Consider the following 21,666-nt stretch of genomic DNA (forward strand, 5'->3'; position numbering starts at 1 on the left):
ACAATTAATGCATATAATAATGCTCACTCATGCTGTGTAACCTCAATTTAGTGCACTTTACTAAGTTGATATTTACCTATAACAATTCTGAGGACAGACAAAAATCAGAATTACCACAAACAACTGCTTCCCTGCCTGATGCTTTTCTATACTCTAAAAAGATTCAATGATCAGTTGTTAATGATAACACTGTTCAAATTCATGCATATAACATATTATTTTTTGTGTAATCATATAATTTATGAACACTAACATCTGCTAGATATAAATCTATATAGGTGCAAATAAAGAAGGGCAAGGCATGTTGACTAAGAAACACAAACATGGTCAGCTGCCCTGTGTTTCAATTGCATGATTGCTTTACTATTGAAAATATAGCTATAGAATAGATTGGAGATTCAGAAAGTAAACATAAAAATAGACTTAGATATTTCTCCTGGAAGAAGTTTTCTTATAGCGTGTCTTTATTTTTGCTAACAACCAAAAGTTCTCCGTGGGTGTTCATAGTACACAAGTAGAGTTGGTAAACCCATACTTTTCCTTACAATGGAACCTCAAGTGAAAAACAATAATTAGGAAGAATATCAGGAGATAGTCACTATGATCCTTCTTTTGGTTTAGTAGGACCACTCACAATAGTGATTTAGAAGACCATTATATAAAAGCCTTTGTCAGAACTTTTAGAAAACAAGTATCTGTTTAGATAATTTTCAGGCACCTGAACATTTGGGCAAATAATATTTCAAGACATTAACTAGCAAAACAAAAACAAAAACCAAGCAACAACCGAAGTTACTCTGTTAACAGATTTTGAGAAATAGGAAATGATGAGACAGAAATACTTTATTAGACAGAAAAAAAATTCTACTCCGAATTAACATGTTTGAAAGGAAATTATACTATTAATAAAATTTTTACTTACCTACATGTTCATAGTTATTTCAAGTCATGAATATAATACATTGTGATTTAAAATATGAACATATAAAATTTCATTTGTCGCTTGATACATTTTAACTAGCTCTGTAAGCAGTAGTAAAATTATGTTCCCCCCAAGAAAATGGGCTGGCAATCAGGGGCCCTGAGTTGCAGCCTGTGATCTGGAGCAAGTCTCAGACACCACGAAATACCAGTTTCCTTCTCTGAAAATTGATAGGATTGAATTAAACTAGCCTTCAATAACTTAATTTTATGAAGTTGATGGTTGAAAAAAAAACCTTCACATAATATTAAAATATTTAACAATTTAATTCTAGTTTTTCCTTGCCCTCCTTCCCATTGGCTTTAGTTCTACCTCTAAAGATTTGTTAAATCTCTTAAAGATTTACTCTTGTCTTATTTATACCTCAAGAGACCTTATGATGAGAAAATTATCCAAGAGTAACGCACTGATTTTCATACTGCCCAGTAAGTATCTATTCAGAGAGAATGTTTTTCCATCCAAAGGATTAAGTATTCTCTTGCAATTATGTATCTGTGATAAAAAGGTTATCCTAAGGATGTAAGAAAAAGTATAAAAGAATATTAAAGGAAGGTTTGAGCAAGATTTAATATGTATGAATCAATTAAAGCATAGGTAGAATCTATAAATTTAAATATTGATTAGAATTAGAAACTTCTTTTTTTAAAAATTGATTTGAGAGACAGAAAGGGAGAGATGGAGAGAAGGAAAAGAAGAGAGGGGGGCAAGAGAGACAGACAGACAGGAACTGATTTGTTCTTCTACTTAATTTATGCATTCATTGGTTGATTCTTGTATTGGCCTGATAGGGATCAAACCTGCAACCTAGGCATATCAGGACGATGCTCTTAGAAACTGACCTACCCTACCAGGGCCAGAAATTTCTAATAAGGATACGAAGGTTATAAGGATAAAAAGAGAAAGAAAGTCTGGTTAATTGATCCTTTCATCTACAAATGCAAGGGGTCCCAAAGAACAAGCAAAAAGGCCTAAAGCTTTGCTTAACCTAAGAAACAACTAAATTTCTGAGACATTTCTCGATAGGAACTAAGGCTGATGCTTAACAGATTGAGAAAATAAAGTAGGGTAACAAAGAGAAATCATGTTACTCTATGTAAGATATCCACATATACTCAGAAGCCAAGAAAAGATACGAAGAACTACATATCTGATGAACTAGAATAAAAACTCCTTTTCAATGGGGAAAAAGCAGAGCTTCCTTAACATGGTAAACAAGACACGTCTTAAAGGGCAAAATGAGGGTAAGAGTTTGTGAATACCAAGAAAAAATATTTTTTGTCCTCATAAACAGTTACCAGTTACCCTACATTAAGTTTGTCTTTCTAATATTAGTACTCCCCTGCTCAAAACTATTCAATTTATCCAAGAAATATATTCATACATATGGGTAAAGGTAAGTGTAAATGATATTTATTAAACATGTTAATTGGAAAAGACTTTTAAAAACAAAATATTCCACCAGTAAGAAATTGTTAAATTGTGGTACCTTTCTTTAATAGAACACTACGCAGCCACTATAAAAGAATGAGGTAGATCTATACTAGCTAATCTGTTAAAAGAGTAAAATGGGGAGAAATAAAAATAGCGAGATCTTATGTATGATAAAGAAAAGAAAGGATAAAATCTTATGCCTGTTTGCTCAGAATATTTCTGGAAAAATATTTAAGAAACTGGATACTGTTTACTTCTACATAAAGTGACTGGGGAATTGAAATTTAGGATGGGAAAATTCTTTTCCACTATATATCTTCTACCTCTTGAATGATTTACCATGGGCTAGTACTACTAAGAGTTAAATTTTTAAAAAGAGAAAGACTTCTAATGGTTTATTATTGTCAGAAATTACCTTTCAAAATGTTCTGCAGAGAGGACTGGTTCAAGGTGATAAGGCAGGAAGATCTTGAATCTCCCCAGACACTGAGTCGACATCTCGGTATGGAACAATTTCCTCTCAGTAAAACCTAATGGCTGGCTGAATGATGACAACACATCAGACAGCAAAGAAAAAACCACAACTGACGTGGTAGGAGAGGCTGGGACACACACTGCACCATAAACCCCAACCATGCTGCAAGTGGCACCAATTATACAAAGTTTAACCACTTATACAAACATCGCATGTTCAACCTTTCAGAAAGCATTTATTAAATCATGAGGCATGCTAGGTATTTGGGATATAATTGTACAATTAGGTTAAGTCGCCTACCTAAGGGTTTATAGTCTAGTCAGTTAGAGCGATGATGGAAACCTGATCAAAGCTGAGTTCAATAGATGTTTGCTTGCAAGAAGTTAAGCTAAGTGACACGGTGGTATAAGGTATTGGAGGATGGCACAGACTGAGAAAATGAGGTGGCCTTTCTTGGGGGGGCATATATATAGATTGCTTGGGGGTGCAAAGAGAGGAGTAGGAAAATACGTTGAATATGCAGTGTGAGGATATTACAATTATTCCTTATTTTGCTAATGATTAGGATAGGAATATCTATATTAAAAGTTACACATTTTCTCATACTCAGAAAAATATAAAAATATTTAGTATGGAAAAGTAAAATCCTTCTGAAAACAAATTGCCACCTTAGAATCCAAATCTAAGTACAAATTTATCATTGTTTTATAATACTCAAGACATTATATAATTTCCTCCAATGATTACATTGATGACTGATCTACACTTGTAAATTTTAGTATCCATAGACATTACACGGTAGTATCTCATATTCCAGTAAAGTAGGAAGACCAGGGGTGAGTGTTCAAAATTGTATATAAATTTTAATTGAAAAATAAATTTAAAAAAAATACTGAAAATAGACAATGAGAACTTTGAGAATTTAAAATTTCAAGAAAAAAATTACACAAAGTAGTTATTCTCTGCCTCCTATACTGAAATATCTGGTCTATTACTAATTCAGTAACAACTATTATTTGATCACCTACAAAATTATATAATGGTTTAGTTGTGAGACTATAAAAATAAGTCATGGTCTTTGCCTTACAAAATTCACCTAATAATTTTCATTTTGAAATTTTCTCAACTTCTTTCATTTTATACTGTTCTCATCACAACCCGAATTTAAATTACTACAAAATTTTATTTTTCTAGCAAACAGAAATGTATGTGCTTACTTTATTAAATTCAGAAAATACCTTTAAAATACAGAAGGAAAACTATTTTAAATTCAACTCCTCATATACCATATATAATGTCTGAGTTTCAAACCTGTTTTGGGCACTAGGGCATTTCTTAGTTTTTTCTTAATTCTAAGGACACTGAAGACTCCCCCCATCCCCTAAGTCTTGTCATCTTTACAAATAGAAGAGAGAAGTAGTGGGAAAAAGAGCTATGGCGATAAGAGCAGTGGGGAGGGACTGAAGTAAGCAAGAGGAAGGCAGGGAGGGAAGGAGATTTTGGAGAGACAGAACATCACTGATAGACTAGATTACCAGAAAGAAAAAAGATCCTTGCTTTGAAGTAATTTTTAAATGGTGACAGTTTTCATGAAGGTAAAATTCCATCCTTTACCCCCTATCCAGCAGATAGGAAGGTCTATGTCCCACTGTGCTTTACTCAGGCTTCCTCTACATAAACCACCTAATTTGCCAGATAGGACTTCCTGATATTGAGGTAATCCTTGACTCTCAACAGTGAGCCACATGATCCTACTATGGTCAAAGCTGTCTGACCAGACATGACCCAAGGAAACAATGGCTGGATAGAAATCTAGGACATGAATTCTCTGCATCTAAAAGATGCCATGATCTGCCTTGGCTGGTGTGGCTCAGTTGGTTGGGACATTATCCTGTAGATCGAAAGGTCATGGATTCTTTTCCCAGTGAGGGCACATAACCAGGTTGCTGGTTTGATCCCTGGTGCCTGTCTCTGTCTCTGTCTCTGTCTCTGTCTCTCTCTCTCTCTCTCTCTCTCTCTCACACACACACACACACACACACACACACACACACACACACTCTCTCTCTCTCTCTCTCTCTTTCTCTCTCGCTCTCTCTCTCGCTCTCTCTCTCTCCTGGTGCCTGTCTCTGTCTCTGTCTCTCTCTCTCACACACACTCTCTCTCTCTCTCTCTCTCTCTCAGGGCAATGAAAAAAGATAAACGTCCTTGGGTGAGGATAAAAAAATTAGATAATAAAAGATGTTATTATCTAATAAAATTCTCTCTGACATAGACATTTTAATAAAAAGAGGGAAACTTGTTGCTGAGTTGGAGATCATAAAGGCTGTGGTCCTAAGAATATGCAAGCTAAAAAAAGTGGGCTAGAAAAAATGTTGGAAGAGCTAGTGTACAGAGAAGCTGAGTGGTCTTGAGAGAAGGTGAGAGTATGGACAATCTCAGGTTCTTTTCCTTAGACATGCCTTTTTGATTTTCTTGTATTCCCTGAGACTCCTCTCTATCCTTTCAAACATCTATCCTTTTAATTTAATTGTAGTGGGTTACTGTTCCCTGCAACTCAAAGAGGACAGGCAGTAAACTTCCTAACAAATGTCATGTTTAATCTTATCTTCTCTCTTCTCATCTTTGTTCATGCTATTTCCACCACTGACCTATAATCTGTTTTTCCCTTTTAACAATCCAAATATAAGCCCAAGAGTCACTTTATCCACAAAACTGTATCTGGCTAATATTAGGCCACAACTTCCCATCTTTGAACTGTACAGCACTTCAATGTCTAACCAGAAAGCTGCTAATTACATTGACTTTTTACTTTTCTTTCTTTGCTTTAAGAATTCACTGTGTAGTTCAGCACACAGCCAGTATGTCTCTTGAGCTTAGTTCCTGAATCAGTAAAACTGGATTAATTAAACCTACTTCAAAGAGCCATTGTAAAAAGAGCACGTAGACTTCCTGCTAGGTATTTTGACTTTACATGATTGGCCAGAATTCAGAAGAAAATATATTTAATTTCTTCAAACTAAATAAGAGTGGGAAAACAAGTCAACACAGTTTCTTTCATAAGTGTGAGAAAAGTAAGATTAAAATGCCAAAAGCATTTTCACCTCCAAGCAGATTTTTCATAGGTAAATCTCAATAGATGTTCAAGAAGTACATTAGGCTATCCCCTGTCAACCTGCTTCTCAAAAGAGTGTTATAATTAGTTTAACTGTAGATAATAGTATAATTTAAAGTTTTGTTTCAGAAAACAGTGACAATTTCATTTAAGTTTTTCAATAACCAAAATAGAAAAACTTTTTCCTGAGATGTTAACATGATTTTATAACTTCCATTATTCAAAAAGTTTTGTTCAGACTATAACTTATTTTTTTATTAATTTATAAACCAAGTTTTCTCTTTTATGACAAAGACAATCTCCAAAAATTCAGTTACAATAGTGCCCTCTACCATTTGCTTCACTACAAAATTGAGTCAAATTATCTAACTTATCCATTCAAATATGCCTCTTCCACTTTTCTCCTAATTTATTTTCTGAACTATATATAATTTGTCCATGTGTTACTGTACTGATGGACCCAAATATTAATATATTACTCTTAGTTTTTATTTGGAAGATTCAGGACTCTCCATAACACTGCTCAGAGAGAATTTAACTGCCTGTGTTCATACTACAAGTCCCTAAGTACATATCCCACACATGTCTTAACATGACCTGTGCTAAATACATGAAAACAATTAACAGTTCAATCTAGTGACATAATAAATACAACTATGAGCCAGTTATTTTAGTATTTCTGCAAAGTAAAACAAAGTACCAACTCAATAATGAACCATTCTAAAAATGAGCATTGAGATGAAAAAGAAAATATTCTTCATAAATAGCTCACTGATTACTAAATTAATATACGTAGTATAATGATAAAACCGTGTATGACGAGGCATATCCAGAGAGTATCCAGCCATGTAATATGAAAAAGAGACATTTATTGAAGAAGATACATGATACAAGAAACATTGTACATAGGACGATGACGCCTCAGTCCCCTTCAAAGTAGGCACCTTGGGATCTCACACAGTTCTCCAGCATCTCTCCCACTGTTCAAAACACTATGCAAAATCCTTTGCTGGAATCACCATCAGCTGCCCCATTGTATTTTCCTGAATCTTATCAAAGGAGTGAAATCTCTTCCCTTTCAAAGGTGATTTTAGTTTTGGGAAAAGCCAGAAGTTGCAGGGAACCAAATCTGGGCTGTAGTGGGGCTGAGTCACCTGGGTGATTTCATGTATCACCAAAACACTCTGCAGGAGCAGTTTGAGTCAAGCCATTAGCAACTTCAGCACAATGTTCCTTCTGCTCTGGTAGTAGAAGCCATGGAACAAATTTTGCCACAACATGTTTCATGCCAAGATCTAATGTCGAAATCTTGGAGATAGTTTTTGGAATCCCCAGATCAGTTTCTAGTTCTGGCACTGTCAGTGGCAAATCTTTGTTGATTGCAGCCCATACATGTTCAACATTCTCAAGTGTTCTGTTTCTTGCAGACCTTCCAGAACATAGATCACTTTCAACCATGTGGTGTTTGTGCCACATTTTATTTGTGCTGCACTCATTGCATCATCCCTGAAAGCCTTCTGAATCATCCTAATAGTTTTCATGGATGAATGTTCAAGCTTAATGCAAAATTTTATGTAGATTCGTTGTTCTACTTGCTCAGTCATTTTGAATGCAATGGCCACACAGGACACATGCTCACTCAGCGGTGTCTACCATCCCCAATGACTGGTACAGTGAAGTCATCATTGTTCACGCATGCGCATTCCAGTCCACTCTCCTTGGCTGCCATGTTACATCAATGTTGTGCAAACCATTCTTGTTATATTAACAATGACTGGACTTTTTCCAGACAAACCTGTACACCTACTGGAACTATAAAACTGTCTGTAATTTAAATGTTTATCTAAATATTCCACCTCAAGTATTCCAAAGTTAAGAATATTTGGCTTCCTCAGGGCATAGGTAAACAAGGCTCACCTCCTCACACAACCACATCAAAATTACAACCTAATTATAGAACAACAATCACTCAGAGCCATCAGAAATAGAACTGAAGTCTGACTACATAATTAAAGAAACCATATCCATCTAGACTGGCAGGAGGGGTGGAAATGCAAAATGGGATGGTCCCACATCCACATGTGGTCGATAAAAATTCGGGAATGGATCTCAGGAGTAAGGAGTCCCAGCTCCACACCAGCCCCTCAGTCCAGGGTTCCAATGATAGAAAGATAAGTCCCCATAAATTCTGGCTGCAAAAACCAGTGGTGACACAGCTGATTTCTCAAAAGAATATTTGCAGGCTAGAAGAGATTGGCAAGAAATATTAAAAGTCATGAAAAGTGGGGACATACTGTCAAGACTGCTCTACCTAGCAAAGATATCATTTAGAATCAAAGGGCAGATAAAGAGCCTCCCAGACAAGAAAAAACTAAAGGAGTTGATCATCACTAAACCATTATTACAGGAAATGCTGAAGGGACTTATTTAAGAAAAAGAAGATCAAAACTATGAACAACAAAATGGCAATAAATACATATCTATCAACAACTGAATCTAAAAAACAAACTAAGCAAACAAGAAGACCTGAGACGGAATCATGGATACAGAGAGAGTTTTGATGGTTGCCAGATGGGAGGAGGGAGGAAGGAGGAGGAGAATGGATGAAAAGGTGAGAGAATTAAGGAGTACAAATAGGTAGTTACAGAATAGCCATGCGGATGTAAAGTACAGTATAGGGAATGGAGTAGCCAAACAACTTATATGCAAGACCCATGGACATAAACAATCGTTGGGGATTACCTGAGGGTGTGGGGGGTACTGGGTGGAGGGGGGCAAAGGGGAAAAAACTGGGACAACTGTAATAGCATAATCAATAAAATATAATAAAAAAAGAAAGTAAAGCTTGCCATTAAAAAAAAGAATATTTGCCCTGGCTGGTGCAGCTCAGTGGATTGAGCTCCGGCCTGAGAACTAAAAGGTCACCAGTTTGATTCCCAGTCAGGGCACACACCTGGGTTGCGGGCCAGGGTCCCCAGCAATGGGCACGCGAGAGGCAACCACATAGTAATGTTTCTCTTCCTGTCTATCTCCCTCACTTCCCCTCTGTTTAAAAACTAAATAAGTAAACTCTTAAAAAGAATATTTGGGTTCCTCAGAAGGCTAGACATAGCATTACCATATGACCTAGAAAATCTTTTCCTAAGTATGGAGAAATGAGAACATGTTCTCTCAAAAACTTGTATACAAATGTGAAGTTAACCCAAAAAACTCTTAGCTGATAAGTAGATAAATAACATTTGGTATATCCATACACTGAAATAGTATTAGGCAATAAAAAGGAATGAAATATTGATTCATGCTCCAACATTGAAGAACCTTGAAACAGTGTGCTAAGTGAAAGAAGTCTGTCACAAATGACCATATATGGTGTGATTCCATTTACATTAAATGTCCAGAAAAGGCAAATCTATACAGAGAGAAAGTAGATTAGAGGTTGCCTTTGGCTGTAGGAAGGTAGGAGAAAAATGGGGAGAGACTACTAATGGGTACTGGGGATTTGAAGAGGATTAGGAAAATGTTTACTTCATTTTGATAATGGTTGTACAACTCAGTGAATGCACTGAAGACTTAACTGTATATTTAAATGGGTTAATTGTATGATATGTGAATTATGTGTTTATAAAGCTGTTATATGAAAAAAGAAAAAAGACTGGATTTCATGTTGATAAAATGCTATTTAATTTAATTCATACTCTACTGAAATTTTAAAGTGAGTATTCTCAATTCTAGCCTCTATATCCAAAACTAAATGTAGAATGTCCTTTGTATGGTCTTTCAAACTCTCTCAAGTATTTATCCATTTAGTTAATTTTTGAACACCACTCTCTCTATATATATATCTAGATCTATCTATTATCATCTATGTGTCTGTATTTTCTTACTGAAAATACTGCAATAGCTTTCTAAGGAGTCTCTCTGCTTCCTTTTTTCATGGATCCTCTTCCACACAGCCACAGTAATCCTATTTTTAAAAACAGTAATCCATGGACTCATGGATAAAGCCAACCTACAAAAGGATTGAGTGTGGGAGGTGGGGGTGGGTGGGGCAGAGGAAAGTGGTGGAAGGAAAATGGAGACAAATGTATTTGAACAATAAAAAAAAATTTAATTAAGAAATTAAAAATAAACTAAAAATAAATGCAGTGATCCTTTCAGGTAGGTAGATACACATTGCCTCCTCACACAACCAAAAAGGACAACAACAAATTTAAAAACAAAAGATAACCAGAACTGCCAAAATATTGAACTATATGGAAGTCCGACAACCAAGGAGCTAAAGAAGAAACATTCATCCAGACTGGTAGGAGGGAAGGAGACGTGCAGCCAGGGCGGAGAGGACATGCAGCAAGGTGGCAGCTGGAGGACTGAGCAGTCCCACATTTCCATGTGGATAAACCGTGAGGAATAGTTGGGGAGGGAGAGAGACTGTGTAATCCAGGTTTCCAATGTGGAAAAAGAAAGCCTCAAAACCTCTGGAGGTAAAAAACCTGTGGGGGTTGCAGCAACAGGAGGTACTCCCAGCCTCACAAGAGAGGCCGGTAGAGAGATTGCTGGGGTCCTAGTATGTACACAAACGCTCCCACCTCGGGATCAGCACCAGAAGGGCCCAATTTGCTTGTGGGTAGTGGGGAAGTGACTGAAAGCCAGCGAGAGCTGAGCAAGTGGCATTATTCCCTCCCGGACCTCTCCTTCCCATACAGCGTCACGACGCAGCCACAACGCAGGGAACCAGGTTGCTGTGCCCTGGCAATACCAAAGGCTCCACCCCTTCCAACATAATAGGCACACTGAGACAAAGAAACATGGCCCAAATGAAAGAACAAATCAAAGCTCCAAAAATACAAATAAGTGATGAGGAGAGGGCCAACCTGTCAGATGCAAAGTTCAAAACACTGGTAATCTGGATGCTCACTGAATTGGTTGAATATGGTTGCAAAATGGAGGAAAAAGTGGAGGCTATGCAAAGTAAAATAAAGAAAAATATACAGGGAACCAACAATAAAGGAAAGGAAACTGGGACTCAAATCAACAACTGGGAGGAGAAGGAAGGGATAAACATTCAACCGGAACAGAATGAAGAAACAAAAATTCAAAAAACTGAGGAGACGTTTAGGAACCTCCAGGAAAACTTTATAAACATTCCAAAATCTAAATCATAGTGGTGCCAGAAGGAAAAGAGGAAGGCAAGAAATTGAAAACTTACTTGAACAAATAATGAAGGAGAACCTCCTCTATCTGGCCAAGGAAATAGACTTCCAGGAGATCTAGGAAGTTCAGAGAATCCCAAAGAAGTTGGACCCAAGGAAGCACACACCAAGGCACATCATAATTGCATTATCCAAGATTAAAGATAAGGAGAGAATCTAAAAAGCAGCAAGAGAAAAGGAGACAGTTACCTACAGAGGAGTTCCTATAAGACTATCAACTGATTTCTCAAAAGAAACCTTGCAGGTAAGAAGGGGCTGGCAAGAAGTATTCAAAGTCATGAAAGACAAGGACCTACATCTGAGAGTACTCTATCTAGCAAAGCTATCATTTAGAATGGATGGGCAGATAAAGTGCTTCCCAGATAAGGTCAAGTTAAAGGAGTTCATCATCACCAAGCCCTTATTATATGAAATGTGAAAGTGACTTTCCTAAAAAAAAAAAAATTTAAAAAAATATGAGCAGTAAAATGACAACTCACAACCATCAACAACTAAACCTAGACAAACAAACAAACAAAAAAAAACCTAAGCAACAACTAGAACAGGGACAGAAGAATGGGGGAAAAAAGATACAGGGAATAAGCAGCCTAAATAGTAGGTACAAAATTGGCAAGAGGAGGTTAAGAATAGTATAGGAAATGGAGAAGCCAAAGAACTTATATGTACGACCCATGGACATGAACTAAGGTGGAGGGGTGGAATGCTGGGGGGAAGGGTGGTGCAGGGTAGAGGGGAATAAAGGGTAGTAAGAAAACGGGACAACTGTAATAGCTCAATAAGTAAAATATATATTAAAAATACAGTAATCCTTTTAATACAAAAGTATGATTCTGCCACTTCCCTACTTAAAATCTTTCAGAATCTTTATATCACATTTATGGCAAAATGCTAGGTCTTCTGTTTGGCATAGAAAGCTCATCTAATTAATGAGGCCTCTGACTTCCTCCTTGGTCTCACTCACTTCCTATATACTAAGTGACGGACTTCTTGCTGTTCCTCAAATATGCCATGATCTCCCCTACATTCATGCTGTGTATTTAGTACATGATGTTCACTCTCCCTCAAACGTCCTTCTGTTATTCCTGGCCAAATTCCTATACATATTCTAGGTCTCATCTCACGCATTATCTACTCTGGGGAACCATTCTGACTCACTAAGGAAGACGTAGGTACTCCTTTCTTGTTGTTCTTGTATGTTCCCTAATGAAGGCATGTATAATATTATACTATACTGCGAGTTTCTGTTTTCATATCTTAAGTCCCTTAAGAGGCAGGGATTATTATTTTATTGTTTTTAGAGGTTTATAATGTAGACTATGAGATCTCAATAAAATAAAAGGCTTTGAATGAAAATTTATAACAATCATTAAAATGTATATGTAGCTTGATAATTTTCAAAAAAAAGTTTGCACATATATTCTCATTTTATCCTAAGATCAAATCTTAAAGTAGGTAGGAAGGTCTGGTATTACTATTTCAATTTCAAAGATGAGGAATTATGAGTTAATATCTATTATCATCAATTGTCAGTCACTTTTTAAAAATGAGAAAAAACAAGATTTAGAAATATCTCTCCTTATTTCTCACACATTTTCAATAACAAAAAGTAAGAATAGCTTATTGTTTTCTAAATATACTCATCAATAATTAAACAAACTGCTTCTCAGTTTTCAATTTCTGAAGTGGAAAAATGTGGGCCAATGAGACCTATACATTTTCTTTAATCTATCACTCCAAATTCAAAAACAAATACATTACGGATCTGTAAATGGGACATATACTTGACCATCACAATCCTATTTTTGAACCCACTCTCCTATTTCTATTTGATTCTACTCTGGTTCTGTCAGTACTATCACTTTCTTAGTCTTCCTCATTTTTCTCATTTGATGGTTCTATTTATTTTTTGTATGAAACTTTAGCTTCCCATAACTATTTTTTCTAATCCTTACCTGAGAGTATGTTTTTATTGGTTTTAGAGGAAGGGAGAGAAAGAGAAAGAGAAAGAAACTCTGATGTGAGAGAGAAGCATGGATCCAGACACACTCTTACCAGGGATCAAACCCGGGAACTTTTGGTATATGGGACAATGCTCCAATGAATTGGGCCACTCAGCCAGGGCTCCCATAATAACTGTTTTAATACCTTTACTAATTCCAGTGTTTCTGGCTGCTTTTTTGGACATCTCCCCCACATCCTTGTTAAAGTTAATGCAAAGTAGTCTTTATCCTGCATCTCAGGTTGTTCTTTTATCAGTTAACCCAACCCCACTATCATAATAATAGAAAAAGTTACTTTATCCTTATCCTGAAGCAGTCCCACTCCATTGTGAGTATGAATATCAAGTTACTGAAATAATAATTTTTGGTCTTCTGTAATTTTGTACTTAGAAGCAACAAATTTTATCATTCCTTATGTTTTCTTGTCCATCTAAAAAATGGAATTTCTATTAGGTGATTATAAGTATTCTAAATAAATAGCAGAAAGGTGTAACAATAACCAACCACATCTCATCTTCATTTCCTCAAATAAAAGAGCCAAGTAACAAGGAGGAAAAAAGCACTGAGAATAAGGAGGCCGCCTGGATTCCATTTCCAGCTATGGTACTAATTAATAGCATCTGACACAAGACAATTTAACATCTTTAAATTATAGTTTTCCCATATGCTTGGATTCTACTTTTTAAAATACATCTGTAATATTTTTTTAACCTCCTGCAATTTTAATTCAGAATGAACAAATGTCATATCACACTGCCTTGTCCATGAGGCCTTTTCTGTTGGTAATTATTTTAAAATCACCACATCACCAACACCATTTCTCCTTTAGACCATATAATTACTATATATTTTATTTATTTTTCTTATTTATTGTCTGACATTCCTACAAGACTGTTGATGAATATATCTATTTTGTTCACTATGGTATCTTCAGAAACCTAAAACAGTTGTGCCACAGAGAATATGTTCAATAAATATTTGTTTAATGAATGAATAAATGGCCATCCCAGAGGATTAAAAAGTTGAGGGACTCTTTAATTCCAAAAAGCCATCAACCTAATGAAGTAAATCAGAAAATTTTTTCAGTTTCCACAAACTGGTTAAGTAAACTGGGGGAAAAAAAGTCAAAAGCATCACTCATGATGAGTACATTTAACCTATTATGCAATAAGCCTGACTTATAAGCACACAGCACAGATTCTTCTCTTCGCACCAAGACTTTTTCTAATTTTCATGAACTGTTAAAACCTAAAAATTTAACTTAATATTCGAGCCATCTATTTGTGCCATAAACTCTTCCATACTTATACCAAACTTCTCAAATTTGTTACAGGTAAAGAGTTACAGACTACTAGTTCACGTGTGTTAGCTAATTTTATTTTAATTAAAAAACAGCAATACCCCAGGGTCAGTTGCATACCACTTGGTTTATGAGTCTCATACCTAACTGAGTTTCCACTTAGTTTATATAGCAAGATAATTTTTATATAAATATGAACTACCATATTTATATAAGCACAGGACCAGAACATTCCTCTAACAATATTTCACATGAATTTATTTGGTTATGTTGTTCAATCTGTACATATAAATTATGTTCTAAACAAAAGTGCATAGAGCAATTATGTTTCAAAATCTGCCCTAGTAAATACAACCTGATTTACAAACACAATCAATTTATTTTAAATCTTGATAGACAGGGATAACATTACAAATATGGCTTATAAAATACCCTCAGATAAAAGTAATCAGCCCACCACAAATGGAGGGGCTCACCCACTTAGAGTAAAATCTGGCCAATACAAGTCTGAATTTAGAATTTAGTCAAATGAAGAAGGGATGTATGCCTATTTCAAAGTAGAAGAGAATTCTGGCATAGTGCCTCTACCTACCAGATTTTCAAAGATTTATTTTTAAATGAATTCTTTACTACATTAAAGAGTTTTACCCTACTTGACTTCATGCTAATAAACACAGTAATAGATATTTTTACTGCTTTGATATTTTAGACCAAAAGACATAAAATTGGAAAATACAGCGGATATTTCAAATGTGAATATCAGTGTATGAGCTAAAGAAAAATATGGACGAGGTTACCAAAGGGGAAGAAGATGAGGGGATGATGAAGAGAGTAAAAGGGGTCAAACATATGGTGATGGAAGAGACTAGACTGTGGGTGAGTGAACACACAATGCAACATACTAATTACGTATTATACAGTTGTACACCTCAAGTTTACATAATGTTATCCCAAGAAATTTAATTTACAAAACAAAAAGAAAAAGAAGTTTTTCCCTAGACTTCCTTTAATGCCATAATTCTCAATCCCAGCTATGTATTAGAAACACTTGGGGGATCTTACAAATACTGGGTGGGGCATAAGTAGGTGTACAGCTGTGAGTATGCAAAACACAAGAGTTTATTCTTATATTATCATTTTTTATTATTGTATTACAATATTAACCTACAGTTGCCTATCCCTGTATTTATACCCATACCAAGGCCCCATGACAAACCAATTATATTGGAATCTCTGGGAGTGGGGGCTACACATCAATAGTTCTGGTAAACTCTCTGGGACATTTTAAAGAGCAGCCAAGGTTGAAAACCATCGCCATATTGCTTTAAAGAGCTTCAGTTCAACATTGCTGTACTATATCAATTTTGAGGGTCAAAGAAAAATAATAATCAGCTAATGTTCCCTGCACTGTTGTCTGGGTATATAATATTGAGAATGCTGTAAGACTGATTAAAATGAAAAAAGGAGAAAAAAAAGGAAGAAAGAAAAAGACCTGCTAAAATGAGGTGGTGGGACAGATTAAGACAGATAGAAGAATAAAATACAGACAGCCTAGATAAGAAGATTCCATGAGAAGGGGTAAAAACAAAATTAATCAACATCTTAAGGTCCAAAAGCCAGGTGGGAAAATAAAAAAAAGAGTAATTCAGTCCTGGCTGGTGTGGCTCAGTGGATTGAGCGCTGGCCTCCAAACCAAAGGGCTGCCAGTTTGATTCCCAGTCAAGTCACATGTCTGGACTGCAGGCCAGGTCCCCAGTAAGGGGTGCATGAGAGACAACTACACGTTGATGTTTCTCCCCATCTTTTTCTCCCTCCTTTCCCCTCTCTCTAAAAATAAAAATAAATATAAATATTAAAAAATATAATGCATACAAGTAAAAGCAGACTTACATGAAGAGAGAGTCTATAAACTAGAACTGACAACCAAATACTTAAAAAATAATTGTCTTGCCTGTTAATGAAGGTTGTGAATAAGTACACATGTATAAGCTAACTACATATTTTAGATGGTCTACCCTGTACCCAGGTGAACATTCAGGGTGCCTGGTAATGAGGGTAGGTATGTTAACTCCCAGTTTTCCTCTGTCACAACAAGGTTGCAGAGAAATTTGAACCAAGGATCTCTCCTTTTCTAGAGTTTTCTGACTTTTCCCAAAGAACTCTCATAAGGGCTGGTTGGTAAGTCAGCTACTAATCGAGCACTTAAACCAAGGTTTACATATACATATATACATTAGGCATACTGAAAAGAAGCAGGGGAAATAGCACTGCCACTCGTCCATTAAAATTTCTATAAAGACATGAGACTACATGTGACTAGGCAAGGCTCTTCAGCTTCCCATGAAACCCTAACTAGGCAACCTTGACCATGGTCTACCACTTCGTGAAGCTCCATCTCACCCACATACAGAGGGATCCAGGGTGATGGGAGAAAAACTGGACTTAGTAATGAAACCTACCGTCCCAGCTACTCAGAAGATTTGAGTTGTGATATGCCATATTATATGAAGATTACTGAATATCCACAAAGTCAGTTTCAATACCATGTCTAAAGAATGATTAATGAGATAAACAGAACAAACCAGCCTTCCTAAGCAATAAAGATTTTAGAAGAGCTTTCAGGGAGGGATAATGTAGATTTCTATTGGCTGCTTATTGGATGGTACTTGGGCAGCAATTCCAAAAAGAACCAGATAGGCCTGGTTCAGAAAGCAGCCCAAACCTTGAAGAACTATATATTATTAATACTTAGGCAGCTTAGAAAAAGGGCCTGCTTTTCAGAAACAGTGTATCTGTTAAAATACAGGGCCAGCAAGGGAAACATCATTACCACCAATGCCGTGCTCTCCTCTTCATAATTTGTGATATCCTACAAACTTTCTTTTGGGGGTCAGAGAGTACTGAGTCCAGTTCCACCCTCAGTAAGTTGTATCCTAGGATAAGAGGAGAATAAGAAAAAGGAAAGAGAAAGAATAAGGTAAGTGAAAGAATCTAAAAAGATAAAATATCCAAAGAGGTAAGAGTCCAAAGCTTGGCACTATTAAATACAACTAATAAATAATCCATTATTCACTTACAGCCTCCTGTTCAATATCAGGTATAATACTTTGCAGGATAAGCCAACAGACATATCTTAATAAGATATCTTAAGTATGTGATGAAAATTATAGATTCATGGGGTCCCCAAATTAAGTATGCAATAATAAGAATGCCTTCTGAAAGATGCTAGATGGGCATCAAAGAACAGCTAATGGCAACAAAGGAGATCTCAATGTTCCTAAGGATGGATGGATGGATGGACAGACAGATGAAGGAAGGAAGGAATGGAAGAATGAAGGAAAGAATGAATGAAGGTAGTTAGTTGAGGTTTCCTTCTAAAATGTAGCCTCACATACATATTTAAGAAAGGTCCAAAATTAGGAGAAATCTTTGGAGAACTCTAGAAAAAATGTATTAGGCAAAAACCAGATCCATAGCTAACTCAGTAACAAGATCCAGGCTTTAAATCACTACAAGAGAGAAAGGGGGCAAAGGAATTCTAGAGAATCTTTGAAGAAAGAAGATAAAAAGATGACCTGGGAAGAACTGCAGGTCAACAATACTCCCCCTGGCTGTCAAGTCCATCCCCATAAGGTGTTAAACTGAAAAAGAGCAGTGTTTTCATAGTAGGTCTAGTTCATGTTTGCATGACCACACCTTGAACATCATTCCATTCAGTCTAACTAGGTTACTAGCAACAAGGTCTGTGGTACCATCCAGGAATGACGATAGATGTAAGAGATTTGGAGAATGTCAGAGACACTAATGCTAACCCTATCTTCTTAGTAAACAAGGAAAAGCTTTCAAAGGAACTGGAAATATTGTATCAACTAGTAAAGGGAGGGATTCTTCAAAGTGGTCTATATGCTTAGTTTTTGGTTTTTGTTTTGTTTTTGGTATGTAAAAAGCATAGAAGCACCAGATTCTAGAGTAGAACCTATCAAGAAATGGCAATAATTTGCAACATAGATGGACCTTGAGAAATATTATGCTAAGTGAAATAAGTCAATCAGAAAAATCTAAGAACCATATGATTTCACTCATATGTGGGATATAAAACTGAAATTCAGAGACACAGACAGACAATCGTATGGTGGTTACCAGAGGGAAGAGGATGGAGGGTTTGTAGAAGGTAAAATATACAAAAGGGCCAAATATATGGTTACAGAAGACGATTTGACTACGGGTGGTTGGTATGCAATACAATATACAGATCACATATCATAGAACTGTACACTTGAAACCTTAAGACCCTATTAACCAATGTCACCCCAATAAATTTAATTTTAAAAAATGGCAATAAAGAAATTAACCAAATGACAAAATTATATCTACAAACAGTGTTGATTAATTTCAAGTATCAGGCGAAAACTAAATCCTGGAAAGATATTCTTCATAAAAAAAAAGCAGTGGTATCCCTAAAATAATTTCATTTGAATTTCACATATACCAGCTCCAGAAAGTTCTAAGGCATTAAGTCTATTTGAACATGAGCCTGGTTATGTATCAGGGGTTAATTTGATTTTGGAAAATTAGATGTGTTTTTTTAATCAATGCACTAAAATACTACGAATCAAATTAGACCTAGGATTCATTTGAAGCTTCCTACCATGTGACAACTTATCTTCTAAATTGAATGATAAAAGAATAATTAAAAGAAGAAAACTGAGAAGAGACAGAGTAGACAAGAGTTAGTTATACTAAAGGTATGGATACTTTTAAAAAGAAGAAACTTAAAAGTTAGAAAAAGTGAGGATTGAAAGGGATCAACTGCTGCTAACTCTAAGTAGAGATATTTTGGAATAGAAATATCTACCTACAGTTAGAAATAGTAAACAGCCTAATAAATAAATAATACAATCATCAGGGTTCATCGGGTATTTTGAAATGAACATTGACATTGGTATTTTTTTTACCCTCTTTAAATTTTCTTTTTCTAAAAAATTTAATTTTATTGTCATAGGAACACAGAGTGACACCTACCCTTTTACATTTTTAAGCATACCATGCATTATTGTTGCATGGTACGATGTTTCCCAGTAGCTTTCTAGAGCTTGTTCCTCTTGCTTAACTAAAACTTTATACTCCATTTCCCCCTCCCCTCTTCACTAGCAATCACCATGCTACTCTATGATTACGTAAGTGTGACTATTTTAGATACCTCGTATAAGTGGAATTATTCAATATTTGTCTCTTAGTGACTGGCCTATTTCACTTAGCATTATGTCTTCAACATTCACCCATGTTGTTCCACTGTAGAATTTCCTTCTTTTTTTAAGGCTGAGTAGTATTCCACTGCATTCATATAACTACATTTTTCTTTTTCACTCATTTGTTGGTGGGCATTTAGGTTGTTTCCACATCTTGGCTATTGTGAAAAGTGCTGGAATGAACACATGTCTTCAAGAATTCCTGATCTGAATTCTTTTGGATAGATATCCAGAAGTGCTGTTGCTGGATCATGTGGTTATTCTATATTTAATTCTTGAGGAAACTCTATACTAAATTGGTGTAAAGTGGCTACACCATTTTACATTTCCACAGTTTGTAAGGGTTTCAATTTCTCCACATCCTAACCAACACCTGTTGTCTTTTGTTTTTTGATAACAGCCATCCTAAAAGGTGTGAGGTGATATTACATTGTGGATTTGATTTGCATTTCTCTGATGACTAGTAACATTGAGCATTTTTTTTTCAAATGCCTATTAGCTGTTTGTATGTCTTTTTTGGAATAATATGTTAAAATCCTTAACCCACTTTTTAAATCAGGTTACTAGTTGTTGTTGTTGTTTTTTTACACTATTGAATTGTGGAAGCTCCTTATATATTTTGGAGAAAAACCCAGTATCAAATATTGCAAATATTTTCTCCCTTTCTTTAGGTTGCCCTTTTTTCTGCTGACTGTTTCCTTTGCTGTGCAGAAGCTTTTTAGTTTGTTGTAGCCTCACTCATGTATTTGCTTTTTGGTGCCAATGCTTTTGGTGTCATATCCATGATATCACTGCCAAGACCAAGGTCATGAAGCTTTCCCCCCAAGTTTTCTTCCAGTTTTACAGTTTCAGTTCTGACATACAAGTCTTTAGTTCATTTTGAGTTTACTTTTTTGTATGGTGTAAAATAAGAGTTCAGCTTTATTCTTTTGCATGTGAATACAGTTTATTCAACACTGTTGAACAGAGAAGACTTCTCTAATGGTGCATTCTTGGCACCCTCTCTGAAGATCAGTTGACTATATACAAATGGATTTATTTCTGGGCTTCCTATTCTTGTCCCATTGGTTTGTAAGTCTATATTTATGCCAGTACTATACTGCTTTGATTATTGCAGCTTGAAAATATATTTTGAAATCAGAAAGTGTGGTACCTCCAGCCTTGTTCTTTCTAAAAACTGATTTGACTACTCATGATCTTTTGTGGTTCCATACAAATTTTAGAATTGTTTTCTTTATCTCTGTAAAAAAAAAAAATGCCACTGTGACATTGATAGAGACTGTTCTGAATCTGCAGATCACTTTGAGTTCTAAGCATTTTAACAACACTGTCTTCTAATTGCCCTCTTTAAATTTTCTGTTTCACTTTGGTTTTGATCCCTTTACATTAATTCTTCAGTAGAATATTCAAAGTATTTAAGTCTATCATAATTTTGTGTTCAATTAATTATTGTTTGGGGTTTTCCTATTTTTTGCTTTTAACCAAGTGGAAACTTGTTTCCCAAAACTTTTTCCCAAGTCTAACCTTTGTTGATGACTTAGAAACCCCATCTCATTCACAGTTCCTATTTAGGTATGGAAAGACTCACTGGGCTCAAATCAATATTAAGGCAACTTGCTTCATGTTTGAACAAAGAAAACAAAATGATTCCATGAACTATCCTATGCCAATTTCTCAAACTTGCTGGCTATTTCAAACTCCTTATACATCAAATATTCTTGTGTATGCCCTCTGATGAGAAATTTAAAGGAACTTCTGATTAATCTTTCTTTTCATTTCCAGAAATTACTTTCCTGATGTCCTGAACAATATTCTTCTCCAGATGACCTATTATATCTGTTATTACTATTTCCATACTGAATCTATAAGTGTAATTTATTACTGTTTGTGTGTTTGTGATAGTA

General features: G+C 35.6%; 1 protein-coding gene across 1 annotated transcript in view; it reads right to left on the reverse strand.

The window, feature by feature from the left end:
• BAZ2B (bromodomain adjacent to zinc finger domain 2B) overlaps positions 1 to 21,666 on the reverse strand; it is a 359,528-nt gene that overhangs the window by 150,919 nt on the left and 186,943 nt on the right. The window contains exon 5 of the mRNA XM_054562718.1: positions 17,344 to 17,446. The gene's annotated coding sequence lies outside the window, so the exon portion shown is untranslated. The remainder of the gene's footprint in view (positions 1 to 17,343; positions 17,447 to 21,666) is intronic.

Source organism: Pteronotus mesoamericanus, unplaced genomic scaffold (genome assembly GCF_021234165.1).
Source record: "Pteronotus mesoamericanus isolate MK-2021 breed Mesoamerican mustached bat unplaced genomic scaffold, CSHL_Meso_final scaffold_651, whole genome shotgun sequence".
NCBI lineage: Eukaryota > Metazoa > Chordata > Mammalia > Chiroptera > Mormoopidae > Pteronotus > Pteronotus mesoamericanus.